Source organism: Nycticebus coucang, chromosome 9, assembly GCF_027406575.1.
Source record: "Nycticebus coucang isolate mNycCou1 chromosome 9, mNycCou1.pri, whole genome shotgun sequence".
In the NCBI taxonomy this organism is placed as follows: domain Eukaryota; kingdom Metazoa; phylum Chordata; class Mammalia; order Primates; family Lorisidae; genus Nycticebus; species Nycticebus coucang.
In genome coordinates this window covers 120,983,516-121,006,943 of record NC_069788.1, presented here as the reverse complement: position 1 = coordinate 121,006,943, position 23,428 = coordinate 120,983,516, and positions in this window count along the sequence as shown.

Here is a 23,428-nt window from a genome sequence, read left to right as displayed (position 1 = left end):
CCAAGAAAGGACTGTCAGGGAGGGGCTGTCTTACATCTGTTCAAGAGTGCTTCATGGAGGGATAAACCGATCTTCTCAGACAGAAGCTCAAGGTATCACCAGATTTATGGGAGGAGTGACTGAGGGCTGGAACAGACAGTGTTTGTCCTGTGAAGCCACTTGTAGGGAAGACAGCCTCAGTGGGAGGGGAGGTTGCCGCAGGGAGCATGAGAGTCAGCTTTCACTGTCTGCCAAGTCCAGAGCCCAGAAGGAAGCTTTAGAGTTTATCTCCTCTCCTCGTGCTAAAGGGGAGCATCTCCAGATGCCAAATCATGGAGTGGACCTGATCAAGGAAGAACTTTCCAGCTCCTGGAACTTTCCTTTCTCCTCATGTGTAGAACCCCCCAGTCTGAAAGAGGCAGGACTCAGGGCTGGCAACCTGCAAAGAAGGGGAGAAACATTAGCAGCTGACCTCATGCCCCTTCCCTCAGCCCCTTTCTCTCTGCTTTCCGGGAATCTTGGCCTGGGTGCGTGGGAAGACCCTTTAACTTTAAAACAAGAGGTTATAGACCCAAGATGGGTTTTTTGTTTGTTTGTTTGTTAATTTTTGAGAGAGTCTCACTCGGTGGCCCTGAGTAGAATGGCATGGCATCATAGCTCACAGCAACCTCAGCCTCAGAGTAGCTAGGACTACAGGCGCCCACCACAACACCCAGCTTTTTTTTTTTTTTTTTTTTACTTTAGTAGATCAGGATCTACTGATCTACTAAAGTGGTAAACACCCCAGCAACAGGGTCTCACTCTTGCTATAACTGGTCTCGAACCCCTGAGCTCAAGAGATCCACCTTCCTCGGCCTCCCAGAGTACTAGGATTATAGGTGTGAGCCACCTTGCCAGTCAACCCAAGACATTTAATGACTAAATGTATGCTGTGTGATTTAAAGTGACTGGAACTTGCTGGCATTACTAAGTTTTAGCAGAAAGTCTTGGGACTTTCCCTAAATTTCATCTAAGGCAGGGGAAGATGAGCTGGCTGCCCTGAACAGATGACAATGAACAATGGGAACATGAGACAAGTTCACTTGTAAACACCCTCCACGAGTCCTGTTTGTCCAGTGTGACGACCATCCACATTTCCAAAACTGGGAGATTTACTAGGCCCCAGGGAAAGAGCAGGCTGGGGTTTATGAGTTGGACTCTAGGTCAGAACCCCAAAAGACTTCATGGGAAATGTGAGACCAACCATTTAAATAGGCCAGTGTCCACAGTCCCTGGAAGGTCATGGTCAAGAGGTCCCTATTGCTCCCACCTGATTTAGAGGCTTGTCCTGACCTGAGATTGAAAACGATAGGAGCTGCTGCTGTACTCATTGCTATAAAGACCATGGTGGCAGATGGCAGCTTCTGCCTGTCCACTGGGAATCCAAACTCGGTCAAAAAATCCACTAGATATGCCCCCTGAGACAGCCTGATGATGAATCTATTAAGAGCCTGAATCCCGTTAGATGAATGGACTGGATGATGGCTGTGAATATTACAGTAAACAAAATATTTTGGGAGCTCTCCTTAATGTACTGTCTCTCGGCTCCAAACCTACCCTTCTGTACTCACCTTTGTGATGCCAGGGGTGGGGACTCTGCCAGGCACAGCTCTGCTCTGCCAGCTAGTTCCACGTGGGCTTTTCCCAGGTGAGACCTTGGGAAACAGCATGGCTAGAAGAGAAAGAAAGGACTCCTTCCTTCCTGGCTGCTTCCTAGGAGTTTCTGACCCTGTCAGTGTCACTTCAGTCTCAGCTCTTCCCCTGGCAATGGCAGTTCCTTCTCGTAGCAGCAGTTAAATGTAGTGTGCAGTTTTTCTAACACTTAGATAACAGCCTCATGATGCTTCTGTCTTCCCAGGAGACATCAGGTCCTTACAGGTTTCCCTCTCCAGCTTAGGGGTGCCAGCTCAGACAAGCAGCACCTCCTCCCCAGAATCTGGGCTTCAAGTTCTTTGTTTGTTTGTTTGTTTTTTAGATAGAGTCCCATTATGCCACCCTCAGTAGAGTGCTGTGCTGTCACAGCTCACAGCAACTTCAAACTCTTGGGCTTAAATGATTCTCTTGCCTCAGCCTCCCAAGCAGCTCAGACTACAGGCACCTGCCACATTGCCCAGCTGTTCTTTGGTTGTAGTTGTCATTGTTGTTTGGCAGGCTTGGGCTGGATTCAAACCCGCCAGCTCTGGTGTATGTGGCTGTTGCCCTAGCTGCTAAACTACAGGTGCCAAGCATGGGCTTCAAGTTTTTAAATATCCTGACTGTAGACCTGCCAACCATCGTGGACTTGTAATTGCTCTCACATCTGAAGACTTAAAAGTGTATCTTTCTCTCTTTCTCTTTTTTTTTTTTTGAGACAGAGTCTCACTATGTCACCCTCACTATGCCATGACGTCACAGCTCACAGCAACCTCAAACTCTTGGGCTTAAGTGATTATCTTGCCTCAGCCTCCCAAGTAGCTGGGACTACAGGCACCCGCCGCAATGCCTGGCTATTTTTTTGTTGTAGTTGTCATTGTTGTTTAGTAGGCCCAGGTTGGGCTTGAACCTGCCAGCATCAGTGTATGTGGCTGGTGCCCTACTCGCTGAGCTACGGCACCAAGCCCTAGTTTTTAAGTTTTAATAATTACTACCCCTACCCATATCCAGCCTGAGGGGTGCTGTCTGCTTCTGGCAGTTGCTACTTCTGTGATTGATAATTTAGCGTACTCTTTTTGCCTTTTTAAAGGCAAAACATCTAAAGGTTAACAACTTCATATTTAGTTAATAATTCTTATATTACTTTATCTGTTTGAATACCTGATAATGTTTTTTGTTTCCTAATTCATCCCTGACTAAGACTCTCTTAATGAAAAGTGGAAAATTGGAATATCCCAAGGGATTTGTTGTGGTAAAGAAACAGTGGGGAAAAAAGAAAGAAAGAAACAGTGAGGCCTCTCGGAGGGAAAGGCTGGGATAATTTCTTAACCTTTTTCAAATCATGGAGTCTACGAGAAACAGGTGGAACAAAGGATTTTCTCTCTGGGAACTGTACCTATCAGCGTGTCAAGCACCTCTAATGCTTGTGCTCACTATTACACAGTTTTAAGGGTCAGCTGACCCCAGAGCCCAGGTAATAAATCTTGTAGAATGTTGGCCAGGTTGAATCTCCATCTTGGAGAAAATCTTCTAGTTGGCGCTCAGAGGCGTTTACCTAAGCTGAGGAAAAGTTGAACAAAAGCACTGTCAGTACTGGGTTACCAAGGAGCTGTCCTAGATTTTCAGACTCCCTGAATTTGAGATAAATATCCTGACTGTAGACCTGCCAACCATTGTAGACTTGTAATTGCTCTCACATCTGAAGACTTAAAAGTGTATCTTTTTCAGCAACAGCTATATGACTCATGGGGGCCCAGCCAACAAGAGTAAGACATTCTGAGGCACAGCCCCGTGTTCTGGGCCCTCCTCCCTGGGGGCCCTGGCTTCTCTCTCTGTCCCTCAATGCCACCTGGAGTGTTGTCCTCCTGGAGAGAGTCGCCATCTCCTGGCCAGTGCTATTATTGCATACCCATTTCCCAGAAAATTCCTGGGGTCTGGGTTCTTCATAATCATAAGAACTTTTCCTTTACTGTGAGTTAGGAATCTGAATGGGGTTTTGTTTTTTTTTTTTTTTGAGACAGAGCCTCAAGCTGTCACCCTGGGTAGAGTGCCATGGCATTACAGCTCACAGCAACCTCCAACTCCTGAGCTCAAGCAATTCTCCTGCCTCTGCCTCCCAAGTAGCTGGGACTACAGGTGCCCACCACAACGCCTGGCTATTTTTTGGTTGCAGCCGTCATTGTTGTTTGGCAGGCCTGGGCTGGATTTGAACCCGCCAGCTCAGGTGTATGTGGCTGGTGCCTTAGCCGCTTGAGCCGCAGGTGCCGAGCCTCTGAATGTTTTTTTTTCTTTTTTCTTTTCGAGACAGAGTCTCATTTTGTCACCCTCAGTAGAGTGCTATGGCATCACAGTTCACAGCAACCTCAAACTCTTGGACTCAAGCGATTCTTTTGCCTCAGCCTCCCAAGCAACTGGGACTACAGGCACCTGCCACAATGCCGGTTAGAGACAGGATCTTGCTCTTGTTCAAACTAGTCTCAAACCTGTGAGTTCAGGCAATCCACCTGCCTCAGCCTCCCAGAGTGCTAGGATTACAGGCCTGAGCCACCATGCCCAGCCCTGATCTGAATGTTTTTTGTGGAAGATTGTGCCTTAACCCATTAGAAGAGAAAACATAGGGTCTGGGAAAAGACACTACCTCTGGGCCTTGCTTTTTCTATCTCTAAGGCAAGGCCATTACCTGAACGCTGAGAAGCCTATAGCAGATTTTCCTTTTCCCTCAAACTACCTTGTCAAGCTTCCCACCTGAGAAGGCAGCACCAGAGAATGGAAGAGAATTCTTCCCTCACCTTCACAGTTCAGTAGCTACCCCGTATCTCTACAGAGCCGTTCTTCCTATATTAGTTTCTTAGTTGAATAATGATCTTTTAAGTCATTTAGATGCTGCTCAAGATATAGGCTGATTTTTTTTCTCTGTTAATTCAGAAAGGCTTTATTATTTTATTCATTTTTTTTTCCACAAAATGGTTCATTCAAACAACTCAAATTTTCATCGAAGGCCTGCTGTGTGCCAGGAACCTTCGAGTTTAGGAACACAATCATAAACAAAACAGACACAAGTCCTTCCCTCGTGGAGCTTCTTACCCAGTGGCAGAGAGAGGGCATTAGTGTGTCAGCTGAAAGAGGTTGTGGGTAAAAGGGAATTTTTTTGTCTGTTTTGGATTTTAAGACAGGAGAAACTGCAGCACGTTAGACTGATGACAAGAATGATCCAGTGAAGAGGGAAATGACTCAGGAGAGCAGAGCGGGCCCTCTGGAGAGAGGCCTCGACAGGGTGAGGGAGATGGGCTCTGGCGTGGCAGGATGGGCAGGTGTTCCTCCAGCCCTTGCTGGATGTAGCAGTGAGAAAAATAGACAATAGCTCCGCTCTCCTGTGGCTTCATCCCAATTAGGGAAATGGACAAGAAAAGAGTATGCTAATTAATTAGGAGTGGCAATCATGGCTTGGGATATGTGAAGAAAACACAGTGGTCATGGAGGTCCTCGCAGAGAAGAGCCATTTAAGCTGAGGGGTTTTTTTTGTTTGTTTTTTTGAGACAGATTCTCGTTTTATTGCCCTCGGTAGAGTGCTATGGCGTCACAGCTCACAGCAACCTCCAACTCCTCGGCTTTAGGCGATCTCTTGCCCCAGCCTCCCGAGTAGCGGGGACTACAGGCACCCGCCACAAATGCCCTGCTATTTTTGTTGTTGTTGTTGTTGCAGTTTGGCCAGGGTCGTGTTTGAACCCGCCACCCTCAGTATATGGGGCCGTCCTACCCACTGAGCCACAGGCGCTGCCGTAAGCTAAGTTTTAAAGTATGACAAAGAAATGTCCATGTGAAAAGCCTGAGGGAAGAGGATTCCAAGCAGGAAGAATAGTGAGTATGAGCCCCCGCAGGAAGAGCTTGGCCTGTCCGTGCATCGGAAAGGAGGTGGGGCCGTGGTGGGGGAGAAGGAGGGGGAAACGGGCAGTGAGGTTACAGAGGTGGGTTGTTGGTGGATTTTTTTAAAACAGTAGATAAATTTTATGAGCACATTTGCAGATAACTCAAGGCTAGGAAGTATACTGTTAAATGGCAAAATCAGAATTAAAAAACATTCCCATAGATGGCATGCAACCAGTCTCAATGTCAAATCTTGCATTTAGGCTCAAAAGAGCAATTGCAAAAAAAAAAAAAAATGGTAAAAGGAAGATCAAGTATACCACCCAGTCCTATGAAAAATGTGCTGGATTTTCCAGAAAGCAGAGCATCAGACAGAGTCCTAAATGTAAGCTCTTTCCTGGGGAATGTGATGTAAGGAGCAGATGTGAGCGAGTGCAGAGAGAAGAAAAAAGAATCAACCCAGAGCTGTGTTGTTGAGTTGGCCATGTCCACAGGGTACTGATGGTACAATCTTAGGAGGTCACAGAGGGGCTGTTCAAAAAGTGTCTTGCCACCAATTAGACAGCTAAAAAAGGGAACATCACCTCTCCATTGCTCCATTTGCCACAGGTCAAAGGCTCTCCTCATGACGTCTACATCCCCCGAGTGTAAGTGCCAAGTAGGCTACCAGAGTAGTCCCACTCACAATGTCACTCCAAGGTCCAAAGACAGAAAGTGAGGGGCCGGGAAGAGTGGACCTGAGGTGTGTCATGGGCAACTGTGCCTGTGGGAACTGGCTGGAGCCCTACAGAACTGGGCACGGCTGGAATAAGAGCTAAGTGAGACCCAAATCTCCAAAGTGATTCATAAAAGGTGTCACCTACATATATGCCTAGCAAGGACAATTTCTCTCCTTTGAGCATTTTATCGCCAAGTCTTCTGAGGCTCTTATGGAGATACATGTGTATAACTGGGCCTCATTGGCAATGCTTATATAAAATGTGAGCCCTGGAGGTAAAAACAACCCCCCGCCCCAAATGCTATCCCAGAAGCCATATAACCTCTCTTTTAAATTTTCTCTAATTCAATAAAAGAATCTTTGTTAAATAATATCCAAGACTTCTGGGTCTTCATCAAATGCTACATTTGTATAAAGAATTTACTTCTGCAAAACCTAGGGCTGTTGGGGAATCCATTTATTCCAGTTATCCCAGGCTGACCAAAGGCCTCAGATTTAAGATTTTGACCCATCTCCAAATGAGGTTACAAAGGGGAAGTCTCAGAGCCACTCTAACACACTGCCATGTCCTGTATCTTCTTCTTACAGCTAAAACTTATGTCCCCATCACCAGACCAGACTGCCTGAAGTACATTACAAATAAATGTTTTTCATAAGTTCTGTAATTATCCTGTGAATAACTCAGTGCTTTTGGTGTTGACATGTATCAATTTATTAAATGTAAAGTTTCAAAAAATATATAATTTCTATAATTTTTTTTTACTTTTTTTAGGGGGGGTAATGTACCAGGAGCCTTAAAAAAAAGAAAGTGGCCCACATATTTCTTGATCTCTGAGATGCCACGACTATCCTATTACCCCCCTGCAGAAAGTACTGCTTCTAGAAGTTCTATTCCCCCCATTTTGAGGGCTTATTAGCCCTAAAACTAGCAAAGAACTAGCCAGAGGGTGAGTAAGGAAACTTAGCTACTTTTCTTTTCTCTTTTCTTTTTTTTTGAGACAGAGTCTCACTTTGTCATCCTTGGTAGAGTGCAGTGGTGTCATAGCTCACAGCAACCTCAAACTCATGGGCTCAAGCGATTTTCTTGCATCAGCCCCTCCACTAACTGAGACTACAGGTGACTGTCATGCCTAGCTATTTTTATTTATTTATTTTTTTTTTTGAGACAGCATCTCAAGCTGTTGATCTGGGTAGAGTGCCTTGGCATCATAGCTCACAGCACTGTCAAATTCTAGGGCTCAAGTGATCCTCTTGCCTCAGTTTATCTTTTTTTTTTTTTGCAGTTTTTGGCCTGGGCTGGGTTTGAACCCACCACCTCCGGCATATGGGGCCGACACCCTACTCCTTTGAGTCACAGGCACCGCCCTCAGATTTTCTATTTTAGTAGATACGGTGTCTCACTTTTGCTCAGGCTGGTCTCGAACTCGTGAGCTCAGGCAATCCACCTGCCTCAGCCTCCCAGAGTGCTGGGATTACTGGTGTGAACCACTACGCCCAGCCTTCTTTGCTCCTTCTCCCAGCTCTGAAGGTGTTTGTGAATATCACTCAGGGCATTCTGGTATTGCACTGGAGTAGGAGTTATTTTTCGTCTCACAAAGGGTTAGGAGTCCCTTTGTGAAATTGTTGCTGTGTGGAATCAGAGCTTCTAAGATATGCCTTTGTTGAATTAAAAAAAAAAAAAACTGTCTTCTCAGAGTATCTTCAACCTATTTATTCTCCAGGAGTTGGGATTCTCTGGTCTACTTCAAGTTCGAGGTTCAAAGCTGTTTTCTTTCTTCCTTACATCCCTGCCAGCTCTCCAGTGGTGCCTCTGGGGAAGGTCCCATTATATGTGCAGGCCTGTAAAAGTTGGGAATAATTTATCTGTGCCCAGCAGGTGCTGAACTAGCAGGCTGCGCTGTGGCCCTCTGTTGTTCATCTCCTCACTGGGATCCCGGGCCTCCAAGCCCTGCCCTTCATGTTCTAGGGGAGGGCCACACATGTAACTCTGAATGACAGCATGGGCTTGAGGAGAAATCCACCAGGATCACAGGGCCCATGCACAGAACAGCCTCCATGACAACTCAGTCAAAAGGCCTCTCCCTGAAGAAATGGGGACGCTCAGCTTTACCATTCCTGGTGTGACTGGTTGTCCTTGGCCTGTGTGTGCCTGTCTTTGCATGAAGTTTGACGTGATATATTCCGGATGTAGGTATTTCCTGTTCTGCGGTCATCTGTTTGATGGTCCAGAAGCCCCCCTCTCCCTATATCACCCCGTGATTTATCTCCACATTAATCTCCCCTCTAAGCTGAGCCCTGCAGGTCAGAGAACAAAACAGAGTAGAGGGAGGCACAGAAGTGATTCCAATACTCTGCTTCTCAGACAGGTGATCGTTGAAAACCAAGGATACAAAAAGTGATTTTGGGGAACCCTCAGCCCCTCAGGAAAGCCATGAGAAGAGCAAGGAGGGGTGTGTCGCTCCTCTTCCCTCCCCCACAGACTCCAGTCAGTCTCAGCTGCCAGGTGTAACTGGTACTCTGATCTCTCAAGTGGACATTTATTAAGACCCATTGGCACTAAGGTGGGAATAGCCAGAAGAGGCTGGAAATTGATCGAAGTCTGGACCTGGAGCGCTGACAATGACTTCCCATCCATCAACCACAGAAGGCCAGCCTGCCCACTGGCACAGTCCCTACCAGGGGCCCTCACCAGAGGGTTGCAGGCATCCTGGGAAGTTCACAGAGGTCCCTGAGCAGGACCTCACAGGGCAGCCAGACTCCAGGACCTCAGGAATAGGCCTGGGTATGGTGGGGAAAGAGTCGGAGTGAGGCGGAAGAGAGAGTACAGACCCTTCACTGTCGGCAGAGAATAAAGCTTGCAGTCCTCATGCAATTCAATCTGTCTTCTTTTGAGAAACACACACTTTACCTGAAAGAGAGACTCAGGACAGCAGGCCCAAGGGGGAGGCAAGGGGGAGAGAGTCAGGGGAGGACAGACCTGGTGCCTGGGCTCTCAGGGGAGACCTCAGGACCAGGGAGTTTGCGTGGCCTTTGGAAAGGAAAAGGACAAGTAGGATGTTCTGGGGCAGAGAAAGTAAAGAGAGAAGCTCATGGGGCTCCCCGGAAGCTCTTTCTTTGTGGAGAGCAAATTTAAACTTTCAAACTTTTTTTTTTTTGAGGCAGAGTCTCACTTTGTTGCCCTTGGTAGAGTGCTGTAGTGTCACAGCTCACAGCAACCTCCAACTGTTGGGCTCAAGTGATTCTCTTGTCTCAGCCTCCCGAGTGGCTGGGACTGCAGGCGCCTGCCACAACACCCAGCTATTTTTAGAGACGGGAGTCTTGCTCTTGCTCAGGCTGGTCTGGAACCCGTGAGCTCAGGCAATCTACCCGCCTTGGCCTCCCAGAGTACTGGGATTACAGGTGTGAGCCACCAGGCCTGGACCTTTATTTTTTTTTTTGAGCCAGAGTCCCACTTTCTCACTCAGACAGCAATCATAGCTCACTGCAGCCTCCACAGATTCAAATTTTGAATATTATTTCCTCTGGAATCTGCCAGTCAGAGAGTCCACTCTGCAGTGCCTTTATCCATTCCCCCACGTGGTCTATGAGGAATCAGAGCTCTCCAGAAGCTGCTGCTAATTTGAATGCTGCTACCACCAGCACTCACAATAACAGCAGCAGTGACGGTCACTGACAGAGTGCTATCTACACACCAGCACTGTGCTAAGTGTTACAAACACTAATCTCACTTCATCTTTATAATCATTTTTCTGTATGGGTACTATTATTAGATACTACTTCTATTATTCATATTGGTATTACTTAATATTATAAGTAAGTACTATTATTATTACTGTAATTAGGTACTATTGCTATTCCCACTATATGGAAGAAAAGAGATTAAGACCTGCAGTTGTTAAGTTACTTGCCCATATAGAAAATTGGTGGCTCCCAGGATTGAACCTACACACTGACTCCAGAGCACTCTCACAGTCCATTAGTATTTCTGTGCCTGATTAAACAATAGCTGCTACATTTCTAGGAGAGGGATGTACACTCCCTTCTGCTCTTCTTGAGCTAAGGAGGCCTGGTTCAAGCCTCACCTTCTCTATGAGATGCCCCTGCCCCTGGCCCTCTAGCACTAGCCGGGCACTGGATTCCCGCATTCTGGCAGCCTTTGCAATGCCTGTCACTGACTTGACATTTCATGGTCCAAGGTCTCAGGTCATTACCTCATTCAAATGGGAACATCTTGTTTCTCAAACAAGCCTGCAAGTAATTCCAGGTACGGATGTGACTTACTTCTTGAGACAAGAGAAACACTGGGGGAACTGGGTTGAATGACTCCTCCCTTCCTCCTGCCCCTCCAGGTCCTTCCTATTGGAGCAGAGGGAGGCCTGCAGCATGTCCTCTGGAAGGCTCTGCTCCAGACTTTGAGGCAGGCGTGCTGGGTGCTCAGTTATCTTGGCTGTCTTCCCCTCGGCGCACACACACGCACACCCGTCCTCGCCCAGTGTCAATACCTTCATTCTCTTGCCTTTTCTTACCCAGCAAAGATAAATCTTGCAGCTCCCCACCATCTTCCCAATGGGCTTTCTAGCTTTTTGCTGTCCAGAGAGGTCACTGCAGCCTATTCCTAAAGAAATCCTGATCCTGTCCAGGTCACTCTGGACAGAGTAGTGGCTTCCTGGTGTGCTGCCCCAGGGGAAGGACTGAGCCCCAGCATGGCGCAGCATCTATTGTCAGAAGCCCTCATGGCTTCCCCATCAACTGCTGTCTCTGAGAAGAAATCAATCCACTCTGCAGTCACTCTCTTGGGGGTCTGCCGATGGATTGATGGGTCTAGTTGTTTCCTTATTAGCTAGTGTAAGTTAAGTCAATCAATAAACTTTATAGGTCTCCCCAGATTGCTCCAGAGGTGAGGCCCAGTGGCTCTCACCTAAATAAAAAACAATAGTCACCTGGAGAAACAGTTGGATTTCTTGTGGAAAAGAATCTCTCAGTACCCTTGAGCCTGTCATGACTTAAATCAATAACCTTAACAGCTTCCAAGAAGAAATCAATTGGGGGTGACTCCATGCCACTGTCTGATCTCCCTGGCACCTGGTGATTGTAGGTGCCAGGACTGAAGCAGGCAAGGCGGTGAGGACCCACACCTGGGTGCCGGGCCCTCCACACAGGCCTGGCCATCCAGGCTATTCCCCTCCTGCAACATCCTCTTTACCCTGCTCAATGTCCCAGAGCGCCTCATCCGAGAGTCTCTGGTAACCACTTCTGCTCTGCAGCCCTAGCCTCCAGGCCCTGCACAACCAGGCTGGCTAATGAGGAGCTGGCCCTCCCATCATTTTGAGGGCAAATGTGGTAGTCTCAGCAAGTGGAACCTCTGTGCATCTACAAGATTCTCTAGGAAGCAGAGGAAAAATGGTATTAGTAGTAAGAGGAGTGTTGTACCTCAAAGGAGTGACTGTGATAATGCCAATTTCAGGCCTTGGGGGGGGAGTCTATCATGGGAAACTTAAATTAGATGCCACTTGCAAACTAATATAGCCTCTTTGGAAAGAAGTATGGAGAATTCTCAAAGAATTCAAATTAGATCTCCCATTTGACCCCGCAATCCCACTACTAGGCATCTACCCAGAAGAAAAAAAAATCATTTTATCATACAAACATTTGCACTATGTTGTTTATTGCAGCTCAATTTACAATCGCCAAGATGCGGAAATGACCTAAATGCCCATCAACTCAGGAATGGATTAACAAATTGTGGGACATGCACACCATGGAATACTATTCAGCCATAAAAAAGATGGTGACTTCACATCTTTGTAATGTCCTGGATTGAAACATATTCTTCTTAGTAAAGTATCAGAAGAATGGAAAGCAATTATCCAATATGCTCAATACTAACATGAAGCCAGTAGATGATGTAATGCATACCCCAAAAGGAGAAAAACTCATTTCAATTCAAGTTGGGGGGAGGGGGAGAAGGTGTAGGGGGTTCTCACTGAATGGGGCTGGGGTGTTTGGCATACCTTTTGTGTGTGAGACATAACCAAAAGAGAGACTCTACCTAACAAAATCAAATATTTTGACCTGATTGTGTGTACCCTCACATTAGCCTGAAATAAATTTATGTTTTTTTTCATGCATAATACTTTAATAGGAAATGGAATAGACATTTAAAAATACTACCATTTGAGTTTTCATGCAAACACTTCAATATTTTCACTCACTTATTAAATAAAACAAAGAACTCAAAATGCTAACTAATTTTTGTTAGTGTGACTAAATCTTCTAAAAAAATGTTGGGGAAAACTCAAAATTATATGGTACATAAGGTCTACTGAACCTTATTTATTATTTATCATACATGTCAAGATGCTCATGGTTAATACCAACTTAAGCATTTGGAGAATATTATTTAGGCCCAATATATATTAAACTAAGGTATCAGAGAACCTGGTATTGATGGCATCAGGTTACAAAGACATTTTATTGAAAATCATCTTTGTCAAAGTGAACACTGGAAACAAAAGTTGAATTATTCCAGAATGAGACACAAAGCTCTTCTTGTTAATAGGAAAAATTTTGTCCTATGGGTATAAAATAAAACTATTTTCTAGTTTTTCTTTTATATTTCTTTTAAAAGAGATCAAAAGGAAAATTTAAGTATTTTTTTTTTTTTTTTTTTGTAGAGACAGAGTCTCACTTTATGGCCCTCGGTAGAGTGCCGTGGCCTCACACAGCTCACAGCAACCTCCAACTCCTGGGCTTAAGCGATTCTCTTGCCTCAGCCTCCCAAGTAGCTGGGACTACAGGTGCCCGCCACAACACCTGGCTATTTTTTGTTGCAGTTTGGCCTGGGCCGGGTTTGAACCCGCCACCCTCGGTATATGGGGCCAGCGCCCTACCAACTGAGCCACAGGCGCCGCCCGGAAAATTTAAGTATGTTAAAGATTACTTTGTACATTTATCCTTCTATTAGTAAACATCTTAGTAACTGAGTAGTATGTTAAGGCCACACATGCAATCATATGTCATATCAAAGGACTAATATACAATGATTTAGAAAATTCATTTTTATATGCATGTGATAAGCTTGAGGTCAGCCTACAGACATAGGTTACCAGAAATATTATTTTTTCTCTTATCAGGTTTTAACTTCTTTTTACTAGAACAGGATTTGGGGATAGGAATATTGAATATGACAGGGTACAGTAAATTTATCAAAACAAAAATATTCTTTAAGAATACAGTAATTTGGGCGGCGCCTGTGGCTCAGTGAGTAGGGCGCCGGCCCCATATGCCGAGGGTGGCGGGTTCAAACCCGGCCCCGGCCAAACTGCAACAACAACAAAAAAAAAATAGCCGGGCATTGTGGCGGGTGCCTGTAGTCCCAGCTACTCGGGAGGCTGAGGCAAGAGAATCGCGTAAGCCCGAGAGTTAGAGGTTGCTGTGAGCCATTGACGCCACGGCACTCTACCAAGGGCAGTACAGTGAGACTCTGTCTCTAAAAAAAAAAAAAAAAAAAAGAATACAGTAATTTTACTTATACTATAAACCCTCATATTCATGGACTATCACAGAATAATACTGTATGTTTAAAAAAAAACCATTAAGACACATGAATGACCAACAAGTTTCAAACAAAATAGTGATCAAAATATTTAAATGTCTCTTTGTCAAGCTTTTAAAAACACATTCAGTCTTCACTGTCCGAGCTAATCAGTTTTAGTTTCTTCATAGTCCTCCATCTGTCTTTTAACATAACGCCTGTGCGATTTTTGAATTTATAATGTAGTAGTATTTTAGACCACTTTCCCTCTCCATAGTTCTTCACACCAGATCTCAAATTCTTGTCTTCTTCCCAAAGCCATGCCTGTTTTTTTCTAGATTGATGTTTCTCAGGAGCTACTGCTTGACTCTTTGAAACATGTGGTATCCTGCTTTCAATTGCTCTTCTCTCTCTTATCTTTTCATCATCTGTTACAGAATGGAAAAACTAAATTTACTTTTTAATTAAAAAATAAAAATAAAAATAAATAAATTATATGTCAGGGAAAGTCACCATCTCTGCCCACCTAGGGCTGGTCACAACAGGGCCCAGCCTCACCCTGTCTGCTAGAGCAGGTTTAGGGGTCAACCTCACTGCCTGATCTCTGCCCCCTCCTCAGGCTGGCCTGTCTCCATCTTCCCATTCTGCAAGGGGCAGCCACCATGGAGCCATGGTAGAGTGAAATGGTCTTTCTAGGCGCCAAGAGACAGCAGGAGACCAAAGTCATCTCCATCCCTCTTCCCAGTGTCAGGGCACTGTGCCAGTGAACGCCCCCATATAAGCCATCTGGGATGGTGGCTAGGGAGGCCACCATCAATATTTCCATTTTCTAATGGGAATAAGACCCACCACTTATTGGCCATCAAACTTTTTTTTTTTTTTTGAGACAGAGTCTCACTTTGCCGCTCTCAGTAGAATGCCATGGTGTCATAGCTCACAGCAACCTCAGACTCTTGGGCTCAAGCAATTCTCTTGCCTTAGCTTCCCAAGTAGCTGGGACTACAGGAGCCTGCCACGATGCCCGGCTATTTTTAAAAAGGGAGTTTCATTCTGGCTCAACCCATGAGCTCAGGCAATCCACTCATCTCAGCCTCCTGAGTGCTAGGATTACAGGCGTGAGCCACCACTCTTGGCCTGGAATCAAAATTTTTAATACCATGAGTTCCATGATTGCTCCAAAGCCCATTCTGGGCTGCCAAGACAGACTCCCAAATCCAATGACCAAGTGATTAGAATCAGGTTGTCTGAAAACTATTCCTCATAAACAGTTTATGTTTATGCATGAAATTTTAAACAAAGAGTAGGTCACCAGCCCCATATACCGGAGGTGGTGGGTTCAAACCCAGCCCCAGCTAAAAAAAAAAAAAAAAAAGACCAAAACTGCAACAACAACAATTTAAAAAAAAAAAAAAGATTAGTACAAAATGTGAGGGGAACACTTTCCCTATGTGGTCCTTCCCGCACTAGAGAGACTCGGGTTCTTGCTACTTGGCTCTACCAGCCCAAAGGCCGAGGCAGGCCCTGGAGCAGTGGCATACCAGGGACACCGGGCAGGTCACTTTGTAACATCCCCGTCCTCTGTGTGATGACTTTCAACAATTATCATGCAGTGAAACAAATAATACAGCAATTCCCCCTTGTCCTCAGAGGACACGTTCCAAGACCTCTATAGGGGATCCTGACACTATAGATAGTACCAAACCCTGCAGCGGTGATTTTTAACCAGTGTTGAAAATGGTGTGCCTTGAAAAATTTTGAAGATCATTAATTGAATTGTTTCAAAAGGCATTCAAAGCGCAGTAAGTGTATTCTTCTTTTTACTCTTTTTTTTAAAAAATCAACATAATTTAAGTGTGCTGCAGAAGTTTAACTATAGGTTCAAGTGTGCTGTGAGATAAAAAAGGTTGAAAAACACTGCCCTACAGGTACCATTATGTTTTTTTATTTTTATTTTTTTTGCAGTTTTTGGCCGGGGCTGGATTTGAACCCGCCACCTCCGGCATATGGGGCCAGTGCCCTACTCCTTTGAGCCACAGGTGCCGCCCACAGGTACCATTTTTCCTATGCACACATACTACCTGGTGGGGCTGGGCAAAGCAGGACAGAGAGGGTCAGTGAAGATTCCATCACGCTACTCAGAACAGCGTACAATTTAAAACTTATGAAGTGTTTCCTTCTGGAATTTTTCACTTGATATTCTCAGACCATCATGGTTGAGATGGGTAGCTAACAGCAAAACTGCAGAGAAGGGAAGACTACCATAACTGTGACAAGGAAAGGAATGCGGACAGTGAAAGATCCCTTTCCTTGAGCTTCATATATATAACCGGGCCAGCAAAAACAAATAAGTATTAAAACATAGAAAAGAGAGAATAATGAGTTGATTTGCTTTAATTACATCAATATTTTAAAAAACTGGAACATACCTACAGATTGGTCAGCAATGAATAATGTTATAGTTTCTGTTTTTGCGGTTTAACCTCTAATTTGTTAATGACTTTGTCAAAATTAATTTCACATGTTCATGTCCAAAAAGACAGTTTTGTTGATCTCTTCGCTGAGAGTTAACTGTTGATTTTCACTTAGAAAAATTTATTTTATATGACTCAACAGATACACAAATAGGAAGTTTTAAACAGAAAAACAGTTTTGTCAGAGACTCATAAAAATCCCATTTTATGGTTAATTTCAGAAGTTGCAAGACTATCCATGTATTTGTTTGGGATCAATTACAACTGTTTTCAAATATCTCCACAGTCAAGAAATTTGACAAATATCTCCACAGTCAAGAATATCTTCACCAGAAAATTCACCATAAATTTCTTTTACAGTTGGTAAATTTCTGAAGTTTTTCTCCTATAAGAATCAGAGAAACTGGCTATGTGGCAGTCAATATTCATTGGAACTATTTGATGTGTTGCTTTAGGACAAGCATCCAGTTCTTGAGGAAAACAGACCAGGCATTAAACATTTTCCTTTTGAGTTCTTCTGGAAATGGTCCCATGGGACCCGGAAGTCAAAGTTGGATTCTGTTTCCTCCTCTTACAATCCCATGCTGGCATTATTATTTTGAATCTATTATTTAAGCCCAGGACTACGAAGCTTCATGGGGTTTGGAACCCAAATGCTCGTGGGTGAATCCCCCTGTGTCTGGGGTTAATTCTCCAAATTATGTTCATTAGCAGGTGTTATTTAAATATACTAATTTGACGCTTACATTGTTAAAACTCAACAGCATCCATAATATTATTTAGAACTTAGATCAACAAAAGGTTTTGTCAAGGAGGAATATTTTTATCACTAACATATTTTAGAATTGCCAGCACATGGTGATAATAAAAAGCAGACTGAATCTTAGTTTGTTTTAAAATTAGCTGCAAACAATGAACCCAGTACAGCCTATACCTGGGATGGAGAGATTCCACCACCTGCCCCACCTCTGGCACCTAATGAGTAGGGGCAGCTGCAGTTGAAACCACTGGTAAGCTAACCTAGAGGACTGGCCTTCAAAACCTTTCAAGGAGAGGCTTTGTGACAACTCAGGTCACAGACCAATTTTGGTTGGCCTATAATGTTTAAAACAACAGCTAGGAAAAAAAAAACCTTCAGTGTCTTCTGGCAGGGTGTGTGCTTATAATTTGCCACAGTCCTCACCATTCCTTATTGTTTACCTTGTCAAATTTGCCTACTTAAGTTACCTGCCTGGTCCATGTAGACATATGAGTTTGTGACCTCTGCTTCTATACTTTGTTTCTAAGCTGCCCTAATAACTAACCTAAATGTTTTCCAGTTACTTCACTCCCCAGGGCTTGCTCTTATCTCCTTTGCCGTTATTGGCCACAGCTCTTCTAGCCCCACACTCCACCACTTCAGAGATCTTCTTCACTCTTGTTTAACGTGGTAGTTTTTATTCCTTTACATTTCATTTAATTATTGCTACTCAGCTTCAGGAAGAAGGTACTTAGGCAACCACTGAGTGATGCTTTTTGAGCATGAGTCAGATAACTGCCTCCCTTGAAGTGGAGACTTTGGTCTTCAGCTTCTTCTATGACACTCAGGGAGGCCAGCAAGGAGGCCACCCTCCTCCAGTTCCCCTTGGAGTCCAGCCAGGGCTCACTCTCCTGATTGGCAGTGGGAAACAGAAGGGGAGAAACCATTTCAAGCCCTGAACACCTGTACAGAGTCACACCCACAGCTGGCTTAATTTAACATCATGCAAAACATGTCCTGGCCAAACTGCCCCAGATCAAATTAGACAATTATTTTCAGTCAGTGGTACACTAGGACCAGCTCATACTGGCTTCAGAGAGCTAATGTTAAACTCGCATAAATTTTACCAGCAGTTTGGTGTCTTGAAATCAACCATGGTGGAAGTATGTGTATTACAGCAGGGAAATAGGCAAATGTTGTAACTAGGCTTTTGGGAGGTAGGGGGAAGAGTTATTTTACCAGCATACCACTGCCTTTAGCCCAACCCAATATTTCCTCCTATCCATGGAGAATGTCTAGAAACTCTCAATGGTCTATTTCCCTCCTCCTGCTTGAGTAGAGGGGAGCCATAGAGCCAGGCTACCCATGTGCAAGTCCACATCCTACAGCCGGACCTTGAGCATAGTGCTAATCTCTCCATGCCTCATGGTTCCCATACCCATGACTAGAATGAGTCATCGCATTACACTATCTCATAGGATTTTCATGGGGTTAAACGAGTTAATAAAGGTAAAGTTCCTAAATTAGTGCCTGTACATAAAACATGCTCTGCAAACATCCACTAATATTCTCAAACCGAAATTTCATTTAGTTCTCTTATTTCAGCTGTGTGGTTAGAAGATGCAAATCTCTCTAACCAATTTAATCCCTGCACTGCTTGCTGAATATGAACATCCCTAATGCCACACTTCTGGGCGAAAATATGCCAGGTCAACTCATGTCCTCTTCCTCTCAAAAAAATAGCAGCGACACATGGTAAAAAGCCTATTAATACACGTACTATTATTTTAAAATGCAGTATTAGTTTTGCATTTCATTCTTGGAATTGGAAAAAAGTCTCCCCTGTGTTTAGTTTTTACAAACTCTGTCCTTTTTTTTTCTTTTTTGATTTTTAAAATGTACCATACTTTTCACATTTTAATGGTCTTAAAATCAGTTGATGTGTCTGATGTGGCCATGTTTCTTTTCCTCCCCCTAAAAGCAGTTGTTAAAATGATGGCCCCACAGTCTTAGTGTCTTAGAAACCGAGAAACAGTACTAATAATCAGCAGCAAATCAGCTATAGGACCCAGAGCATCAGCCTGCATGTCTAGTGTCAGGGGCAGGATTATGTCCCCTGAGAGTCTGTCCTGCTGAGGCCACCTCTCCTTCCTTTAGGTTCATTGTTGGTGGGGGGTTGGCTGGACCTCTAAATATGCTTCAATCAAAAGCACAGTGAAGGCCGGGGCGGTGGCTCACACCTGTAATCGCAGCACTTCGTGGAGGACAAGGTGGGAGGATTGTTTGAGCTCACAAGTGACCAGCCTGAGCAAAAGCAAGACCCCCAACTCTAAGAAAGAAGCTGGGCATTGTGGCAGGTGCCTGTAATCCCAGCTACTTGGGAGGCTGAGGCAAGAGAATCACTTGAGCCCAAGAGTTTGAGGTTGCTGTGAGCCATGATGGCATATCACTCTACCCAAGTTGACAAAGTGAGACTGTCTCAAAAACAAAAAAGCATGGCGGAAAAGAAAAAAAAAAGCAGAGTGAACTTTCTTCTGGGCTGGATCTGACTCCCAGACAGGAAGGCATAACACAGAATGAAAGCAAAGGTGAAAGTAGAAACCAGGCTCCCAAATAAGGTGCGGGCCCAGCCCTGCTGGTCTGAAAAGCTGGAGCGCTCTTCTGAGTCATCCCCTTCCTGGCTCCACATGATTGGTCTACACTTCACACTTTCGCTGTCATCTCAGTTTCTCCCACCTGGTTTCTTGCCCAAACAGCTTATGGGGTTTAAAGAGGAGACATCTATAAAAGACTGGCAGTATCTCAGCCAGGGTCAGCCTTGGAGAGCAGTTCTGGCTGTGGCGACTCCCTGGGGTGAGCACTCAGGTGAGGAGCTGAAGGCACGCAGCTCAGGCCCCTACTCATGTGTAAACTCTTCTGCGAAGCTGCCCAGGACTCCCAAGGGAGCAGCAGGAGCGACTGGTGAATGGGAGCTGATCTGCCATCCCTGCCCCAGCCTCTGTTCTTGTTTTGATCTTACTCTGTGTGCTTTGGCTGGTTTCCCCAATAACACGACAGCAGCAGCTGAGCGTACAATTTGGGGCCTGGCCACCCCCCACTGCCCCTACACACGGAGACAAAGCAGGGTTTGGCTACTTGGCCCATCCCCTTTTCCTCTGCTCAGGAGGGTGGAAGAACACACAATCTTGTTAGGCAAGGATGCTTTGCATGTGAAAGGACAGCTCTACACCCCCCCCCCAGCCCCCACCGCCCCTCCCAGCTTTGCTGCCCTGCTCCCAAGAGCAGGCTTGGCTGGAAAGACCAAGCACTGTGGCTCTGCTTACACCCCCACATTCACCCTGAAGCCATACTCCTCAGGCCCACTCCCCACCAATGCTGAGCAAGGGGTACCAAGTAGGCCATTCCTACAAGGCCCAGGATTCCTCCAAAGGCAACTTTGCCTCAAGGACTCCCCATCCACCTGGCTGAACCCTTGTAGAGCCATGCTGCAGTCTAAGCCTCATTCTACCTGCACAGGAAGGAATTGGACCTTGCACCCAAAGAGCTCAGGCTCCTGGGAGGTAATATTTGCATGATGGTTTTGGGCTGGCCAGAGTAACACTGAGACTCAGAAGGGCTGGCCACACCAGAAAGACCAACATCACAAATTAGGGTGGGGATTTCAGCCACTAAGGTATCAACGAGCTTCCCTGTTTGGTAATACTCTATGAACATTGTCAAACACCAATGCCAGGAAGGGACACATCCCCACGCCATGCTGGGAGGACAACAGAAGCTCCAGGGTCAATATTTCCCTGGACTCTACCCTACGTACTTCTGCCTTTGGCTGATTTTAATCTTTAGACTTTCCCTGTAATAAACTGTAACCATGAGTGTGATAGTCTTCAATGAGTTTAGTGGGTCCTAAACTTCAAGGGTGATGGTGGGGACCTGTAAACTTGCTATTGGGGTCAGAAGTGAGAGTGGTCTTGTGGGAACTATTCCCTCTATACTCACAGGTGCCCTAACTCTTCCCAGTATCCATCCCTCTCCTTCACAGGGGTCTGACCTGCGTTGTGTCCAAGCTCATCCCACCTTCCCTTTATCCTTCACAGGCATTTCCCCAGTAAACCTCTCTTACATCAGATCCCATCTTCATGTTTGCTTCTCAGCAGACCAGGAGGAACGTAGGTGATCTGTGAACCACCAGCGCTGGAAATACAAAATCCTGGGTGCTCCTCAGACCTGCAAAGTCAAATTGTCGGCAGTGGAGCCTAGGGTGTTATCTGCTGCATTCAGGAAGAAACAGGGAAGGGTCAGAGAACCCATCTTGCATCTGCTATTTTTTTTTTAAGTGTCATTAGCTCAAAATTATCATTCTGCCAAAGTGGCATATTTTAGGGTGGCATGTTCTGCCACCCTTCAGATCACATTCTCCTCACAGATATCCTGTTTGTAAACCTCCATCATCAGGATCTTGGAATTAAATGGCAGTAGCAGGTGATTGGTCCTTTGTAAATGAATGGAAATGAACCAATTAAAATGAAGAAATACACATACCTGGCAACTGATAATGTACATTTCACCCATCTACAAATGAGAGAGGATGAAGCATGGATAGGTTACACAAGAAACAGAAATGAGTGAGAAAGAGATGCTGATCCCTGCCAACTTGGCAGCCCACCAGGGGGCTGGCTCTCTTTCCCAAATTCATGCTGCACAGGAATTTCAGGAACGAACAACAGCAATAGCAACCAGGCATGTGAAAGCCCTGAGTAGATGGCTCAGACCAGGATCTGGCCTTGGGCACCTTCGTGTACCCGCACAACACCAGAGCAAGTAGCCGACACCCCGGAATACAGGCTCCTAACTGGGGTACTGTCACTCCCTCAGAAGGAAAACAGCAAACCTCACACGCACATAAGTGTTATCCAAAGCAGAAGGATTAAACAGACAGACCAAGAATGTAAAACAGCCTCAAAAGTGTGAGGAGCGAAAACAGAATCAATATGAAATAAGAAATTAAACAGAATAAGTAGAAATATTAGGCATAAGAAAAGAAAAAAACTGAAACAAAGGGGGCAGGGAGAAACTCTTGGAGGTGATAGGTTGATGACATCAATAGTGACGAGGGTTTGATGGTTTAACAGGGTATGCTGTTCTCCAAGTTCTACACATTAAATAGCTACAGGTTTTCGTATGTCAATCACACCTAACTAAGCAGTTTTAAAAAGTTAGGTTGCTCTCATTTGTCTTTGGGAGCTTGATTAGGGACAGAGGTCTCTGATTAAGTAGTTTTCATATTGTATTTGAAATAAGTGGACACACACTTTTTTCTTTCTCCCTTTACCATAGACTAAATCTTCAGCACGAAGAAACAGCATTCAGTGGGAATGGGTTAGTGAGCTTACAAGTGGGCTGTTGTACATTAAGTGGGGCCCTTGATGCCTCTCTCTCTAATTCCCATAAGATGCTGACATCAGGATCTTGGACTTTCAGCCACCAGAACTGTCAGAATTAGATTTCTTTTTTTATTATTATTAAAAAAAGAAAAGAGAAGAAAAAATAAACGACACTTATTCCCATCCATTTCCATACGGCCTTTGCTCATATGTGGATACCTAGTAGCATTCCTTACCTACAGCATTATTTGTATTCGCTGTCACCATGAAGTGCAGTCTGTCTTGCAAAAAAAGAAAACAACTCTGTAATAGTGAATAAAGGGCACAGTTCCAGGCTGGCACTAAAAGTGAACACTCAGACAAAACAACAAGTAAAAAAAGCAGAACTGGACAGGCAGAAATGGAAGCTGCACTCATGGCCCATCATTTGCCCCCGTCCCGAGCCTGGGGTTTTGTCTTGACAGCTTTTTTGTGAAAAAGACTGGGGTCCCCTGCTTCTGGTGTCCTTGTTCTCTGGGTTTGTAGTCATTGGACCTGCAACTTGGAAGACCCTCTTCCTGCCCGCCTGACCCCTTGACTCAAAGACTTCCAAGGAAGTTTCTCCCTTCTGATGCCCTGCAGGTAGGACCAGTTACACGTTACAAGTCCCAGTGCAAAATGAAAACGTGAGTCCTCCCTTATTCAAAAATTGTTATGAATTTTAAGATGGCAACAGTGGATCATGAAACAAAGCATGGGGCCCTGTTCAATTGCTCAGGGTGCAAGAAGCCTACGTGGCCCACAAGGCCTGGGGCTTGCTGGCAAACAATACAATCCCAGGCAAGAAACTTGCCATCTTGGTCAGCACCTTGGGCTACTGTTAACAAAATGCCATATTCAGGTGTCTGACAACAGAAAGTTGTTTCTCACAGCTCTGGAAGTTGGAATACCAAGATGAAAGCTCTGGCAGATTCAGCATCTGGTGAGGGTGTCTGGTCCGCTTCCTGGGTTATAAATGACACCTTTCTTGCTCTGTCCTCACAGTAGAATAGGACAAGCAACTCTCTGGCCTCTTTTATGGGGATGCTTATC